At 42.3% G+C, this 17051-nt stretch overlaps 1 protein-coding gene across 3 annotated transcripts in view; it reads left to right on the top strand.

Moving 5' to 3' along the window:
* LYPD6 (LY6/PLAUR domain containing 6) overlaps positions 1-17051 on the top strand; it is a 54323-nt gene that overhangs the window by 20680 nt on the left and 16592 nt on the right. Inside the window, exon 1 of one of the 3 annotated variants that reach the window (XM_081874035.1) lies at positions 5235-5319. The exons of 1 other annotated variant lie outside the window; for it this stretch is intronic. The gene's annotated coding sequence lies outside the window, so the exon portion shown is untranslated. Of the gene's footprint in view, positions 1-5234; positions 5320-12123; positions 12143-17051 lie in introns of those variants that run through there. One more of the 3 variants, XM_081874036.1, reaches the window with a different exon arrangement.

Genomic DNA, 17051 nt, shown 5'->3' on the forward strand with positions numbered 1-17051 from the left:
TTACTAATGTTAAACTTGGCTACTCTGAAAGTGCTAATCTTGAATTTCTTGATGGTCTGAACTCTTGCCCTCCACCTCTGCCCAAGAGAGCTATATTTGGTCCTAGCAGATTATTTCTTGCACAGCTTACCTTCTGCATTTGCTGTTTTTATTTAAGTAATATTGGTCAAGAAATCAGTCAAACTTTGAAATTTTAGAGGAAGCACTTTTGATTAAATGTTATTGGGAGGGAAATGCCCCCAGAGCTAGGAGATGATAGGAGCAGAAATATGGCTGATCTGACAGATATGTTCACTATTCATGCTTGTGTATTCAGAACAATGGAACTGGCACCGGATAAAGACATGGGGAGGAAATGGAGTCTAGGATGGTGCTCATCTGACATGGCTAATGTAGTTTTAGCCTTCAGTGAATAGAACCATAATTTCCAGGTCGTGGGAAGGAACCCTTCCACTTGGTTTGCTCTAGTCAGACTTCAGCTGTAGTTCTCTGTCCGGTTCTGGGAGACACACTTGAAAAAGGATACAGGCATAATGGAATGGGTTTAGGGAAGGGCAGAGAAGGTCAGTAGTATGGAAAACAAGACTTCTGAAGGAACTGGGTATATATAGCCTAGAGAAGAGAAAACTGAGGAAAGGCGCTTTAAGAGCACTCTTCAAATAAAGGGTTGCTGATACAATAAAGGCCAAAGCCTTGTTCTTTACTGCTTCAGCAGACAGGATTAGAGCTTGCTGGCTTTAGCTGAAAGAGGTCAGACTTTGGTTGACCACCAAGAAATCTACTTGATGGTAAGAACAGTTTGGAACCAATTCCTAGTGGGTTTGCACACTGTCCCTTGCTGCAGGTCTTTGGGTGATAGCGTGCTCTGACAGTTGGGCAAGATTGTTCCCTCCAGCCTGTGTTTCCCAGTTTAGCCTGAATTTGTTGATTTGGCCCCTGTTTTCTGACTTGCAGTTGCACTCGTTGACTTGCCCAATGGAAATTACCAATATGGACGCCAGCAGGGATTGGCAAGAGAGAAGTAGGTGGCAGCATATGCCATGCTTGAGCTGTGTTCTTTCTGTCTGCAAAGCTGCCCTTAAATGGAAAGCTTAAGCTTGTTTATGTAGGAAACCTCCTCTTCTGTGCGTGGATGGGGAGATGGGCTGCTTGAGTACCCTGGGATTCTCCCCTGTTCTCCCTACGGGTCCATCCAGCTCAGCATTCAGTGTTTGGGGTCGGCTGATGTTTGTGTAGGGTCCAATTCCATGCTGCATTCCACGATCTGTTTCTGCCTGCGTTGAGGTACTTCCTCGTTTTCTCAAAATAATTTGTGTGTCGCTAGAAGCAGTTGAGTGTGTGGACCATGCCAAAGACTTGCAGTGTTTTGCGAGCCTTTGGTATTATATTGCATGCTCTTTCTCTCTTAAGTTAAATTCATCAAAAAGAAAAAAGTAGTTTTATAGTAGTCAATTCTGAAAGCTACTAGTCAACTCTGAAATTTGCTAATCTTGTCTGCCGTCAGAAACTAAACAACCAGCGATACTGATTTTCTGATTTCCTTCCTTTTTTTCTGGCGCACAGTCGTAAATGGGTGAATTTATCCAATGAAATGCCACTAAGCCCAAAGCTGACTTGGGATGGAGGGCAAGTATATAGCCCGAAAATAGCCCGAAATCAGCAAAAAGTTTATAGCAAAAAGACACTGGCCCAATCCAGACCTGCTTAGTTTCAGCCCCTCTGTTGCCTCATCTGCCTCCAGTCTGTGCCTTGTTTGCTAATAATTATTTGCAAGGGAGTCCTTTTTCAGTGTGATTTTGGTTTTTTTAAAATGTGTGTTTGTTTGTTTTCATTGTGTATCTGAGCTGCATAGAATTCAGGGGAAGGTAGGGTGGTATTATTATTATTATTATTATTATTATTATTATTATTATTATTGTAAGAATATTATTTTATGGGAAAGGCCCAGTAATGGAGAACTGGTGAATCCATGCTTTCTAGCTCTCGCCCTTCCCCACAACAATATTTAACGTATTTTCCTACATGCAGTGGGGATTAGATTAGAAAATGGGGAGCGGTTCTATACTCACCTCATACTTGACAATAAGATAGAAGCACTTCAGTGTATAAGCCCCCAAAGAAAAGGTATGACATATATAGTGCCTAAGTAATTTTTGGAACTTTGTGTAGTGAACAATTTGTGACTGTACTTCAGTGGGTGGATTTGGAAGTCATGCACCCTGCCTCAGATTTTTCAGGTCTTTGCAAGTGAACAGAAGCAGTTGAAGAGAGTGTCTGTTGTTGTTTTGTTTCCTGCCAAACCTAAGACTGAAAAAATATATAGGTAAAGGTAAAAAAAATACATACAGATGTTTGAGAAACATGCCAGTGTGCTGATTTGCCATTTAAAAGCTGTTCTGGAAATCTGTGAACCAAACACTTTGAACATGGGCCTTGTGAAGGGGTAAGTGTTTAAATATGTACCCTGCATTATTTCTTTATTAACAAAGCACCCTAAAAATGGTTTATACCACATAAAGCAAGATAAAGCAACATTAAAACAACATTTGCAAGCAGAGCAATCAATAAAAGCTGCAGATCGCTCAGCATTTTTTGAATGTCAGAATGCCTAAAAAAAAGGAGCGTCCTGATGAATCACCACTTGGAGGGTATTTCCACACAGAAGGTATTCTAACATTTGGGATGGAGGGATTTAAATGTGACTTTATATTTTTGCCTTCCCCTTGTTGGTATTTTCCTTTCTAGGTGTTTTCACGTGCCTTTAGGCTGTTCCAGCAAAACCCTTTTTCATTGTACGCTGTGCTGAGATTATTGACGGCCATTGTGGAGCAGTGGTGGTTGAGGTTTCTACGCAATATGGGAGGCAGTGGGTTGGGGGGATAGAAAATGGCACCCAGTTATCCTGCTAGCGCATGGCTGTGCTGACAGCCTCTCTTTCCACCACTCTAAGCCAGCATTCAACACTCCCATTGTTGTAGGCGTGTTTTGCGACAGGGAATTTCATAAACGTGAGCAGTTTCTGAGCTCTGGGCGCAGTACTGCGCCGAAGATTTCAGGTTAAAATTGCCACTGTTACTCGGAAGTAAATCCCAGCTGAGTTCAATGGGGCTTCCTCCCAAGTAAAATGTGCATGGATTGGGGACTTGAAAACTTTCTTTTCTTTTAACCCCAACATGTTTTGTTTAGGTTTTAGTTGCCTTGTTTAATGTACTTTTAATGTACGATGTCCTTTTAATTTGAAATATACTAGCCAGTTATTTATGATGGTTTAAGCAGTGCATGTTAAAGTGTTGTCTATCTCAGACTCTGCTTAAAATCAAAACAAATTTTGGAGTGGGATCATTGAAGGACGCTTAAGTCTTAGGTTTGCGAACTGGACACTCAAGGTGGATGTCTCTGTCATCAGTTGTGTAGGCCTTTAATATGTGTTAATTGTGGTGCCAAAAAGATATATTTATATGAAGGAAAGGGAGTGTAGGGAGAATCCAGGGCTTGTCTGCAGAGTGGAAGGAAAGGAAGACATTTTTCTGCCTCCCCACTTCCAGCCACTCTCTAAAGAATGGAGAAGAGACCCTCTTAAGTATATTAGCGGGGAGGGGAAGCATGGCTTTGTTTTTTGCAGTCTTCAGATGAGATAAATCAACATAAGATTTTAGCTGCAGTTCATTCATTTTCAGCTTTGTATTCTTGTTATTAAAAAAGTGCGGCTAGACATTCCGTTGCTGTGCCCATAACCTAGGTTTAAGGTGCCATTTAGCTCCTAGCTTTCATAGCTCAGTTTCTAACACTGCTCTAACCAATGATGCTGTTGGCATGCAGCAAAGCCAGTTACTGCTCTGGTTCAGTGTGCCAGCAAGTACCTATGCCGGGTAAACTCGCCCACATACCTCTCAGTATTTTTGGTAAATGCTCTGCGGGGAAAATAGAGGTTAGCAGCAGGCATCACTGCACAGGTTGTGCTATATAAATGTGTGAAGGAAGCATGGTTCTTGGTGCAGCAGTTAGCAGGTATAAGATGCAGAATTATCGCAGAGGAATGATGCAAAACTTCTTTTAATGAAAAAAATGGTTACCTCATTGATTCTCTTTTGCATGTCAGTACATTTGTCCTAGGGCACTTACCTGAAACATGTCAAGCTTGAAATCTGAGCCTAAGGACAATCCTCATAGAGGAAGTTAACAAATTATAGGCCTTGATCTGTTGGGACAAATGACATTCTGGTTTTCATTTTCTCTCCAGATCTCTCTGCATTGGGCTGCTGTTTGATCCTGAAGCTTATTTCTAATAGGCAGCAGGGACAGGTTTAATCTTTTCTCCACCTTCGGTAGTTGCTTATAATGTGTTGCAAACCACAAGGACCTGATAATTGCCAAATTTGTGCTATGACTAGTGCCACCTTGGAGAAAAATGTAATTCTACGTATATCACACAGTACGAACACTAACATTGCTTAGTGGCGGAGAACCTGGTGGACAGACCATAGGATCCAATGGGTGCCTTCTGCAAGTATCCTTAATGAGTTTGGTTCAGAGACATTTTGGTGGCCGTTCTCATAACCCACATCTCTGTCAAGCAGCTGCTTAGTGGTAATAGAGCAGAGGGAATTTCAGAGTAGAGAAGTGGAGGGAGGGCTGCTTAACCCCATCCTACCTGCTGCTTTACCCCACCCAGGGTTGGTTTATTTCTGCTGGTTTTAGCCCACGCTTCCTTAAAACCATTAACTGGGTGGGTGGGTTCTGGACGCATGCATGCAACACTGCAAGGCAAAGTGGTTGAACGCTGGAAGTCTTTGCTTCCATGACTTATGAATGCAAATATCTTATTTGCAGACATGTCGTGGATTATTATTTTTTACACATTTCAGAATATGTCATCAAAAAATATTGTTGAACAAAGACAGCATGCTCACCAGCTGTAGGCTCCCCCACCCCCCATATTTTGCAAAACTATGTTGTGAAAGCAGGTAGTGCAAATTTGCTAAATTGTGCTCCAGACTGAATATAGTTGTTGTCTTTGCAACCCATTTTCTGCATCTAATGTGGCCCTGCAGTACAACCCAAATTGCTTGCGTGTGTATTTGAGTTGAGAGTATTGGGTTGAGGCTTCATTTCAAGAACTAACATGCATTTAAGTTGGCGTTTGTGTTCAAATAGGTGCTATCATGTTCAATATTTCAGTGCCTTGATCTAGCTTGAAGGAATGTCGGTTTAAACTCATTCTTCCATGCTTCCAGAAGCAGCACCAGAAAGATCAGCTCAGCTGAAGCTGCCGTTGCTGGCTGGCTGCGTCAGGATGTTGTTTTAAAGGTTTCTGAATCAGTGAGTATGGGCTCCTCTCTCCCCACCTGCTCTTTTTGCTCCAGGGCTGTGTTAACAAATATAAAATATTAATTTGATTCTTGCTTTCTGGAAATGAAGCTCCCAAATTATTAATGTGATAAGACCAGGGGTACAGTCAAAAAAGGTTGGCCCAAGAGAGAGAAAAATTGCCTTGTAAATGTTATATATATATCCCCCAATATGTGTGTACACTAAACTTGTGTTTGTGGGATCTCTAAGGCCACATGCACATGTTAAAGGCTGCCATGTGGAGATCTTAACTGCAATTATTGTTTTTATGAGCTGTGAAGGAGGCTGTTTAATTACAAACTCATAAAGCATTTAGAACAGTTATCGGGGAAGTCTGTTGTTGTTGTTGTCACCTGCCCTTCACCACATGCTCTTGGGGCAGGAACATTGGCTGATGAGCATAGAGTCATAGAGTCGTAGACCTGGAAGGGACCCTGAGGGTCATCTACTGTGGGATTCCTGCCCACAGCCATCTCTGCAGGTGCTCAAACCACCAACCTTCTGGTTACCAGCCAGACCCACTGACCCACTGTGCCACATAGGACTATCAACGGGTTACATTTCTGACAACAGCCTCTTACTGCCAGGAGCTCCATAAGTTAAAAAAGAAAGAAAGGTAAAGGAGCCCTGGACAGTTAAGTCCAGTCAAAGATGACTATGGGGTTGTGGCACTCATCTTGCTTTCAGGCCGAGGGAGCTGGTGTTTGTCCATAGACAGCTTTCCATGTCATGTGGCCAGCATGACTAAACCGCTTGTGGTGGAACGGAACACAGTGACAGAAGCCAGAGTGCACAGAAATGCCATTTGCCTTCCTGCCACAGCAGTACCTATTTATCTACTTGCACTGGTGTGCTTTCGAACTGCTAGGTTGGCAGGAGCTGGGACAGAGCAACAGGAGCTCACTCCATCACAGGGATTCAAACCACTGACCTTCCGAATGGCAAGCCGAAGAGGCTCAGTGGTTTAGACCACATCACCACCCACGTCCCATATAAGTACAGAGCCTCTCTCAAGGGGAGGGGTAGTGGCAACCTTAAACAATGTAATTTTATAATAATCCGAATAAAGTCGCCTTATTTTTGAGGAGCCTGAATTCAGATTTGGCTGCCTTCATTGGAATATTCTGACCTAGTAAATTTTGGATATGGGGACTATTTTTGGATGGGGTTATACTGTGTGTGTGTGTGTGTGTGTGTGTGTGCGCGCCTTTCCTCTTAACACTTGATTCTGGTTCAGCTACATCTCTGCTTGATCTTCTAACCATCCATGGTTAGGTATGTGGCCCTCCCTCCTTCCACTTTTCAGAACCTCATGACAGTTACTGTTATGTCTGCACCAGACACTTTACCTATTGATAGCTGAAAGTGGATTTTCAGGCTGTGTTTAGTTTTGTGGAAATGCCAGCACAGTTGTACCATACTTTTCTGTGTCTTAAGCTCCAAAAAAACGAAAGAGAGGGGAATTTGGAGGGCATTGGGTGCCATCCTAAACATGGCAAGAATACCAGGCAGCATTATATTCGCACTGTTTTGTACTCTCTGCATAAGAGCTGTACTGTCTCATTATCCAAGTTCCCATTGAGCTTTATGTACTTGGAAATAGAGTCACATGAACTCCTGAGTTCTGGTATTCTCATGATGAAGAAATAGCAAGTGGCATTGTCCTTAACTGCCATGTTAAGTAAGTATTGTTTTGGGGAGGGGGTGGCTGTATGCCTGAGTCCCCTTCTAATTCCTCAATCTAGCATGGCTTCAATTCCTGGAATAGCCAGGCTAGCTTCCTGGTGAGGTCATGGTCCTTGAAGGATAGACCATTAAGAAGATAACAACAACAACAACAACAACAACAACAACAACAACAACAACAACAACAATTTTTATTTATATCCCGCCCTCCCCAGCCGAAGCCAGGTTCAGGGCGGCTAACAACAATAAAACAGTACAAAAGTACAAAAGATAATGAAGGAAGTCACTTTGTAGCAGAAGTGAGACCCTGTGCAGGAGTCCCTGGTTGGCCTGGGCCTTTCTATGCATGGTAGCAAAAATATGGCAGGCCCCTGACCAATGCCCCTCCTGCAGGGCTTGGGCCTCTGAGGCCTGGGGCAAGTGTATCTGTCTTCTCTGTACCGGCCTGGCAGAAGAAAAATGAGATGGCCACCCTCCTTCAACTTTCTGGTAGTTTAAAAGAAAAAGGCAGAGTTGGGAGTTGAGTTATGTTCACTAGAAGCTGGAAGGCTGCAGGCTGGGCAGCTGGGAGAAAAGCCATGCCTGATTTCTGCTTGAAACCAAGGCATTGGCTATGGGAGAACAAGATCCTCTTGTGGTGTTAAGATTGAATATACGTGTAAATAAACCATATATCCTAAAGACACCACGGTCTCCACCAGGCCTGTGCAGGCATTGGAGCAGCTAGGTACATTTGGCCCGGGCCTCGGAAGCCTACGTTGGCTGGGGTCCCCCACCAGGGGCCTACCAGAGTTACACTGTCATGCAAAGAACTTCCCATGCCTCCCAGCCAACAAGGAACACTTGCCCATGGCCTCAGATAAGCTCTGCATGGGCCTGGTCTCCACTTTCCTTCATTCCCAGGAAACCGAACCCTGGGTTAGTGTCTAGAACCCCTGGAATCTTGCATCATTCGGAGGCTGGGGTGGCGCAAAACAGTATTAAACTGTTGTGGAATGGTCCTTCCTGGTAGCTTACATGCATGTCTTGGGATGCTGTTTTAATGTTTCTTGTTCATTATTATCATCGTCGGTTTATTTATATACTGCTTTTTGGCCAAGGCCCTTAAACAGACTACAAAAGAAAATACAGTTAAGGTGTGTGGTAGAGGCAAATACAATAAATCAATAAAAGTATGCATCACTTTTGTTCTTGCAAATAATGCACTGCAACATCAATTTGCAATCAAGTAGATGATCAGATTCCTGTTTCAGATGACTGCCAGCTCCTAGAGATTTGTTGTTGTGGCTGTGGCTGTGTTTGTGTTTCGCTTTCCCTCCCAGAAAACTGTGTATATCCCAGGGGTGAATGCTGCTTGTAAAGAGATCCACTTCCAAGCAGGAGGGCTGCAGCTTGTAGCCTGCCATGTTGTGACAAGCTGGAGAACTCCTTATTAGTAAGTCTCTTGGCAGGGAAAAGTTCCGGTGTTCACCTGGTAGGCTGGAAACACTGTTAGCAAGGAGAAGCACTTGGGGGGAAAGACAGTTGTCTGCTCTTCTCGCCATGGAATTATTTGCAGCCTCGAGCTCTTCTGAGCCAGCCAGTCTGCTTGGAAGAAACTGCCCCGGTTTGCCTTAGTGTCAGCCTGGGTATCACCTTCCATCTGATTTTACAATAGATGAGCAAAGTACTTTCTTTCTTTTTTTTAATGAATTTTTATTGTTTTCCTTACATATTCTTTTCCAACAAACCATAATAATACCATACATTCCCTTTGACTCTGCCGAGTCGCGACTCCCCTCCCTCCCTACAATTGGTATATTTAACCCCTTTCTATCGCGCACATCATTCTCACAATAATACTATTATACATTGGAGTTATTATGTCAATCCTGCTAGTGTCTTAACCTCTTTACAATTCTTCTTTAAATATTCAATAAATTTACTCCAATTATTTTAGTATCTTGGATCTTCCTGGTCCCGGATCCTCCCTGACAATTTGGCAAGTTCTGCATATTCTATCAACTTCACCTGCCACTCCTGGATGGTTGGTATGTCTTGTAATTCCATCTTTGGGCCAGGAGGGTTCTTGCGGCAGCCATAGCATACATAAACAAATTTTGGTCTTGCATTTTGATTTCTGTTCCTATTAAACCTAATAGACACGCTTCTGGTCTTTTGGGGAAAGTATACCTAAATATTTTTTTGAGTTCATTATAAATAGATTCCCAAAAATTGTTAACCTTATCATAGGTCCACCACATATGAAAATAATCCCCATCTACCTTTTTGCATTTCCAACATTTTCTTTCTCTTTTTCTATACATTTTAGCTAATTTTACTGGCGTCAAGATGGCACTTGACGCCAGATGAGCAAAGTACTTTTTAAGTGGCAGGAGGAATAACCATCCTTAGATCAGTCTGTGTCCAGTTGTTACCAGTTTTGCATATGTTCATCCCATCCTGTTTCCACAATTATCTGTGTAGTGGCAACAACTGATTTATTTACATACAATTGATGTGCAATTGCACACATGTGCATTGCAGCAACCCAGAAGTTGCTGGAAAAGGGGCTGTAATGGGAGGCATATTGAGGTGGAGTGGGTTTATGTTCACTCCATGAACACACACGGGGACCAGGAACATAAGTCTCACACAAATCGGTTGTTGCCTATATATTAAAACACATATTTATGAGTTTCAACACAAAGATCACATTGAAATATGCATTTTAACTCAATTACATGTGTTTCATCATAAAATATACATTTTAATTCACCTTGGCACTTTTTTAAACCAGGTGCCGAATCGCAAAATTCAAAGAAGTGCAAAAATGGAAGAATTGCATCTAATTCACACATTAGTCCATGGAGCTGCTGTTTCCATCAGAGTTCACAGTAATTGAATTCATCAAGTATTTGTACCCATGAGAAGAGCCCTGCTAAATCAGTCCAAAGGCTTTGGGTTCAGGTTCTGGGTCTTGCTGGGAACAGAGAAGTTAAGTTCCCAGAAGCCAATACTTGGGAACTGTCAAGTTGGTGACTTCAAGAAGTATGCATTTTGTTCTATTTGAAACTGAGTGTTGTAGTTAATAGATAAAATGTATATTTTTACTTTCATATTTGAATTACAAAAGATACGGTGTTATCTTGACAAACTTCAGAGCCCTGCGAAATGGAAATGGGAAAATCTTTTGGAGGATATGAATAACTTGTCAGTGGTTAAGTGTGCAAGTAGAAGTACAAACCAGGTTATCAGATTAATTTGGGAACAAGGCCTTTTTCTATGATGATGCCGCATCTCTAGAGAGATGTCTGCTTGAGTTTGTTGTTGCTCAGGTACCAAGAGAAGGTTACAGTATCTTGTTTTCTTGGGCCTTGGAAAAAAATTCTCTTCAAGGTTTAACTAATTATTATTGCTTCTGCTTTTACTTTTGGCTACTTGTTACTTTATTGATGATTGCTCTTCTAGAATATTCACGCCTCATGAAATAAGCTGCTTTGGAACACTAATGGTGGTGGGGGGAAAACAGGACAGGAATACAAATTTGGTTAGATTAGAAAGGTTGCAAACACACTTTGAAGCATGCCTCACCCTAAAAAGAAACCTGTAATTTGTTAAGGGTGTTGGGAATTGTATTTATGTGAGGGACAAGCTATAGTTTTCAGGATTCTTTGATGGTTTTGTGTGTGTTTGTGTGTTTGTGTGTGTGTCTGTAGAATATACTTTAAAAGTATGGTGTGTATGTAGCCAAAGAGAGCACATTCATGAGCGCTTGAAAAAATGCTGCACTTTTTAGCTCCATGAACTCCCCTTGCAACTTGTAATTAGCAGCAAGACTAGATGGTCCACTTTTTCATGGAGTAATTAGTACACTAATTGTGTTTGACTGTTTGACCATACTTGCCTGCTGTAATTGAGGTAGGATGGTGAACTCCTTCACCATGTCTGCTCTGGGTCTTAACCGATGACTATGTGATATAATGAAGCCTGCAAAGACGTCAAACCAGCTAGAGAGTGTTTGACCTTTCCCAAGGCTTGGGAGAAAGGGGTGGGGGGGACAGGAAAGGGGAAAAAAATGAGTGGAGGTGTTGGGGAGGGAGATTTGTCGAGAAGAGAAAGACATGGAATGATTTTTGTCAGTTTAAAATGTCAGCCAGCCCAGGCATGGAGAAAAAGTGGGAGTGAAACTGAGCACCAACACAGAATACAAGAATGAGCAAAAACATAAACAAGCAGTCCTGTGTATTTCTATTTACAGGTAAGCCCCACAGAATTCAATTGTTGTACAGTGGTACCTCGGGTTACATACGCTTCAGGTTGCATACGCTTCAGGTTACAGACTCTGCTAACTCAGAAATACTACCTCGGGTTAAGAACTTTGCTTCAGGATGAGAACAGAAATTGTGCAGCGGCGGAAGAGTGGCTGCGGGAGGCCCCATTAGCTAAAGTGGTGCTTCAGGTTAAGAACAGTTTCAGGTTAAGAACAGACCTCCAGAACAAATTAAGTTCTTAACCCGAGGTACCACTGTAATCTTAAAGTTCAGGAGAATTATGGAATCTAACATCACTGGTGCAATATCCCATCAACTCCTTAGTTTTCATCTGCTGGCTTCGAAACCACAAGTGGGACACACTCTGACCTATGCTGAGTTACAGCAGTGGCATCACTTGTTCCCCCCACCCTACCTAAGGAAAGGCATGGGGAGGGTGACTATAGGCAAAAGGATGATTTGCTTACATACATACATTTTTATAAGTATGAAAAAGAAAAGGGAATTTCAGCAGATAGATTCCTTTTTCCTCAATACTGGATGACAAGCTAGTTTGACGTCTTATGGGGAGGTCCATAGCTGAGTGTTTGAGCATCTGCTTTGCACGCTGAAGGTTTCAAGTTCCATGTCCTGCATTTTAAGAGACCCTTCCTGAAACTTTGCAGAGCCTCTGTCAGTGGTGACAATACTGAACTTGATGGACCAATGGCCTAGCACAGTGTCTTCCTATGTTCCAAAGCTGTACCAACATTCCATCTGCTGTGCAGGTCGGCAGTTCAAATCCACGCGACGGGGTGAGCTCCCGTTGCTTTGTCCCAGCTCCTGCCAACCTAGCAGTTCGAAAGCATACCAGTGTGAGTAGATAAATAGGTACCATTGCGGTGGGAAGGTAAATGGCATTTCTGTGTGCTCCAGCACCAGAAGCTGTTTAGTCATTGTAATGGTTCTAAGGGGGTTGCTCGTGCGTAAGTTGCCGCCACTCCTGGCTAGGTTGCCTGGTTGAAACCTTTCTCTCTGGACAGCCTTGCACTCGTGGCTGTCTCAGTCGCTGGCAGAATCCGTCAGTGGGCGTTTCTTAAACTTCTTCCAGCAAAGAATTTCTTTGACGCCAAGTCTCCTCCTACTCTCCCTGCGCGGAAGTCTTCTGCGCAGGGAGGGTGTGGGCAGCGGAGTACCTGTGCTCTCCCCACTCGTCTCCGGTGAAGAGTCCTGGAGCCTTTTCTCCGATTCCCCCATCTGCCCCCCTTCACCCCTGGTGTTATGCTGATTTCCTTCCCCAGCAGATGGGCTGCCTCTCTCCCTGCTGGGACCCTCTCCGGCATCGCTCTGGAGCCTTCCCTCCGCCTCTGGCTCCGATGGCAGTTCCCTGACAGTCATGCTGGCCACATGACCTGGAAAACCTTTCTGCGGACAAATGCTAGCTCCCTCGGCCTGAAAGTGGAGATGAGCACAATACCCCATAGTCGAATTCGACTGGAGTTAACTGTCCAGGGGTCCTTTACCTTACCTGAACCACTTCACATAAACCACTTCTAGTGCTGTGCAAATAAAAGTAGTAGTGATATAGTTGAAAAATGGCTTCAGGACCGAGTTAATGGAGTATCCACTAGTGATGCTAAATCAGGACCAGTGTGAGATTAGCACTTGAAATATTTATGTGTTAAACATATGGAAAAACTCTCCTTATTTAGCTGGCCATCAGCATTGACCTTTCGTGTCCTATTTCTGCATCACTGCTTACCAGGCATATGTTTCTCAAGTAGTAAATACAATTTTGGTGGTTTTAATTCCGGGCCTGCTCTTTATCCTTATCAAATTTCATCCAATTTATTCCTGGCTGTTGCTCTCCAATTTATACATGCTTTTGTCCTTACCTTTGGTGAAAACAAAACGAAACTCTTCCAAATACAACAGTAACAGGAAAAGCCTTGGTACGTGCTGTGAAACTGCACCATGTGATTATTACTACAGAGAGGATTTTTTGGTCTCTGTTTTCTGTAGTTCCAGTGATGATTACAGCAAGGTACAGCGAAAAGTGAGATTCTGAGAAATGATATGGCAGGATGAATTTTGTGTTGTTCTGGGAACAGTTGCTTCCATTGCATTGCAGCGTTCCACTCCATCACAGCAATTTTTTGTTTCTGCACCCCAAATCAAATTTGCACCAAGATTGCTATATCCAAAACAATGTCAGTTGTTGCCTAACAGGAGTGAGGTAGGGGCTCAAGGACTACAGTGGGATTGCAGAGTGTGCTGTCATATTATTTACTGTTCAAGTCCATTGCATGGCATCTGACGGGGGCTCATACACAATGCTTGGATTACTTCTCATTGCCACATATTTTTTCACTGTAAGCATATTCCACAGCAAAGCTGCCGGAGGCCTGATTCAGACATGCAAATACTATTGTGACTTGGTGTGTGTGTGTGGGGGGGGGGTTGAGATTGAAAATTTGACCTGCCTGGAGGTTGCCCCACTTGACAAAGGGTGTGTGAGATGTTGCTTGCTGAGGTACCTTGGATAGCTTTCACCACCCCACCCCCAAAATGATATTTAGAAAGGATTGTGGAAGCGGCTTCATTTTAAGGGATTGCTATGCTAGTGTTGCAGATGGTGCCCTCACTGGACGCCATCTGCAACACTAGCAGGATCACTAGCCATTTGAACTTACTTCTAAGCCACCTTCTCCTACAAGATGTATCAAGGTGGTGTACAGCTATGTGTACAAATGCAATGGAGCATAAAATTCTATAAAACGATGCAAATTTAAATGTTGGGATCTGGACGGCATCATGTTGACTCCTTTTGTGCTAAGTCAGGCTTCCTCAAACTAGGCCCTCCAGATGTTTTGAGACTACAATTCCCATCATCCCTGACCACTGGTCCTGCTAGCTAGGGATCGTGGGAGTTGTAGGCCAAAAACATCTGGAGGTCTGAGTCTGAGGAAGCCTGTACTAAGTCATGATTTAGCAACACATGGAAGGAAAAGTCTGGGCAACAGGGCTTGTCCTCCTTTTGGCACTGCTGCATGGTAGAATTTGAAAATCCTTTGGTTTCTTTTAGAACTCATCTTGTTGCAATGTCTGAACCCAGACAAATTGCTATTAGTCTTCACAATGGTTTACGAAAATAAGCCAACATTAAACTATGGTTAATAGAGCTAGCTTCCTTTCATAAATAATAGTTAAGATTGACTACTGTTTAGGGTTCAGATGTAATGCTATAAACTGTGGTTAAATGGAAATGGAAGCTTCCCATTACCTTGTCGAACAAGAGAGGGAGCATGGAAGCCAGAGGCTTATCATAATGGCTTAGGGTTACATGCTTATTTATTTATTTGTTTGTTCATCTCACTTATGAATCACTTCCCACAAGGTATTTCAAAGTGATTTATAATATAAAAACATTTCTATAAAAACAGTTGAAATACAATGGTTGCATTCATATTTTGTTTAGATTCAATACAATGGTGTTGCATCATGTTAGAATTCTGTATGCAAAGCCTTAGCTTCTGTTTTTACAAATGAATTTAAGTTTCTGGAGCCAACTATGTGCTGCAAACAAATGAATGTAACTGAGTCCAAGCAGAAGAAAATAAAATAACAAGAGGACATTTGAGTGGAGAAGCAGTGGATGATGTGAAGGGACCACTTAAATCAGGAATGAAGGGTATCTGCACACCACATGTTCTTAGACATCTCCAACTCCCATCAACCCCAGCTAGCAAGGTCAGAGGTGATGGGAGCCTCAAACCTTTCCTCCACCTTTTCCCACTCAAAATCACCTTCTTTCCCCTCTTCCCCAGTGCTGTTTGAAATGCATGTTCATAAACAAGAAAGTTGCTACTTCTGGATAGTTTTCCTCTGTCTTCTGCATTCTGCTGCTTTGATACCAATCATAGACCATAGAAATGTTTATTAAATCACCTTACACATGTGAAAAATAAGCCACATAGGAATAATAATGTCAGAATATGGCATTATTTATGGATTAATGTTTTTAGGCATTTGTGTTGTTGAGTTCAAATCCCTATTTCTGCACCTTGATAAATTATCTTAATTTTATTCTGAGGGTGCTGTGTGAGTGGTTTCTGTCACATAAAAAAAACATTTTTCCACACCAAAAGCCATATGAATTCCTGGTAATCTGCCTGCACCAAGTACTGCAGTGCCACTAGGAAGAAAAATATTTCTTAGACTTCAAGATGAACATCTTAGGTGATTAATTATTAGATTGGATGAACTAAATTATTACTTGAAAGCCTAAAACAGGTATTTTTAGGAAGGCTGTGGTAATCGTTGAAGGGAAAGAAGTTGATAATATACACCACAACCTTTTCACACAAGATCCTGTGAAATCCTTAATGCATGCAAGAGTTTAGATCATAAGAGACTGACAGAACAATCCTGCATTATTATGACACTTAGGGGTAATAAGGAAAAGAGAGAATTCTGCTTGAATGTCTCTGTAATGTGACTAGAGGATTATTTGGATGGGCCAATGATAAGATTAAAAATAAGACTAATTCAAGTTGGGTATACTTCTGATGATTAACCATGGTCTTCTATACTAGAACAGTGTAGGAGCCTGGTGTCACATTTGGAAATCTAAAATTCTGGATGTCACAAAATACCCATTTCGCAAAAGAAAAACTGGTGCTGCTCAGAACCCTCCCACCCTGCAAAACATCCCAAGGGGTGAAACAACCACAACTCCCAAAACAGAAAAGTAGGTAGCACCCCCTGTAATGAATCTTCAAACCAAACAAAAAAATATTTTTTAAAATATTTGGAGGTGCTGGTGCCCAGGAGGCTGTTTGAAGATGCTGTGCCCTGGAACGTTCCCATTTCTGCAAATGCGTTGTGGACCAGACTCTTAGCAAAGGACCATCTGAGGGTAACAAATCAAAGGCCGGTTCTGGGAATGGGTCTGACGGGGTGCCACGAGACACTCTGCAAGTCCTGTCCAGCATTCAAGAGGGATTAAAAGTTTCATTACAGTTGATGTTGTTACTGCAGCACATGAAGGAAGTCTCTTCTGCAGTTTATTATCCCCAGCCTTCTATTGTTTCCTGAGCTGGTGATAGCAAAGACAACATGTCGCCATCTTAATCAGATCTGACAAATGGACAATTATGTTGCTGCTTGGCGAATTTGCTGGGTGACTTCAGTAGCTCCATTTTCGGAGCAAAAGGCCAAGGGAGGGGGAACAGGCCTGCCTAACGTTGGGGAAGATGTGTTGCTGCTTGCTGCAAGCTGGGTGAGGATGAGGGAATTTCAAGTTAGCCGGGATTTCATGCCAGAATGTTAGGAACAGTTTGCATGCAGGCTGAAGGAACTAAGCATTGTGCGACATTTTTTGTTTTCCTTTAAAAACCTACTGTTGCTGTACTGATAATTACCCCTATAGCTCCCTTTCTTGATTATGGATTGATTGCTTTTTGAAACAGTTATAAACCACTTGATATTTTACAACTCTCTAAGCAGTGTACAGTGTAAAACAAAAATAATTTTTAAAAATGGCACGAAGCAAGGAAAAAGTAATATAGAAGTATATAAAAACAAATAAAACAGGTTTTGGGGGGATTCAAACACATAAAACAGGCCCAATCTTATGAGTCAGGGAAAGTCTATAACTGAATATATTTGTTTTGGAGATACCATTATTTAGCACACTTTAGTGTGGCCCAGTTCTCTGCATAAATTATACAATAATTTGGGTGGCATGGACTAATTTGTTAGATATTTGAACATAAGCACTTT

This window comes from Podarcis erhardii, assembly GCF_964252035.2.
Source record: "Podarcis erhardii genome assembly, chromosome: 1".
In the NCBI taxonomy this organism is placed as follows: domain Eukaryota; kingdom Metazoa; phylum Chordata; class Lepidosauria; order Squamata; family Lacertidae; genus Podarcis; species Podarcis erhardii.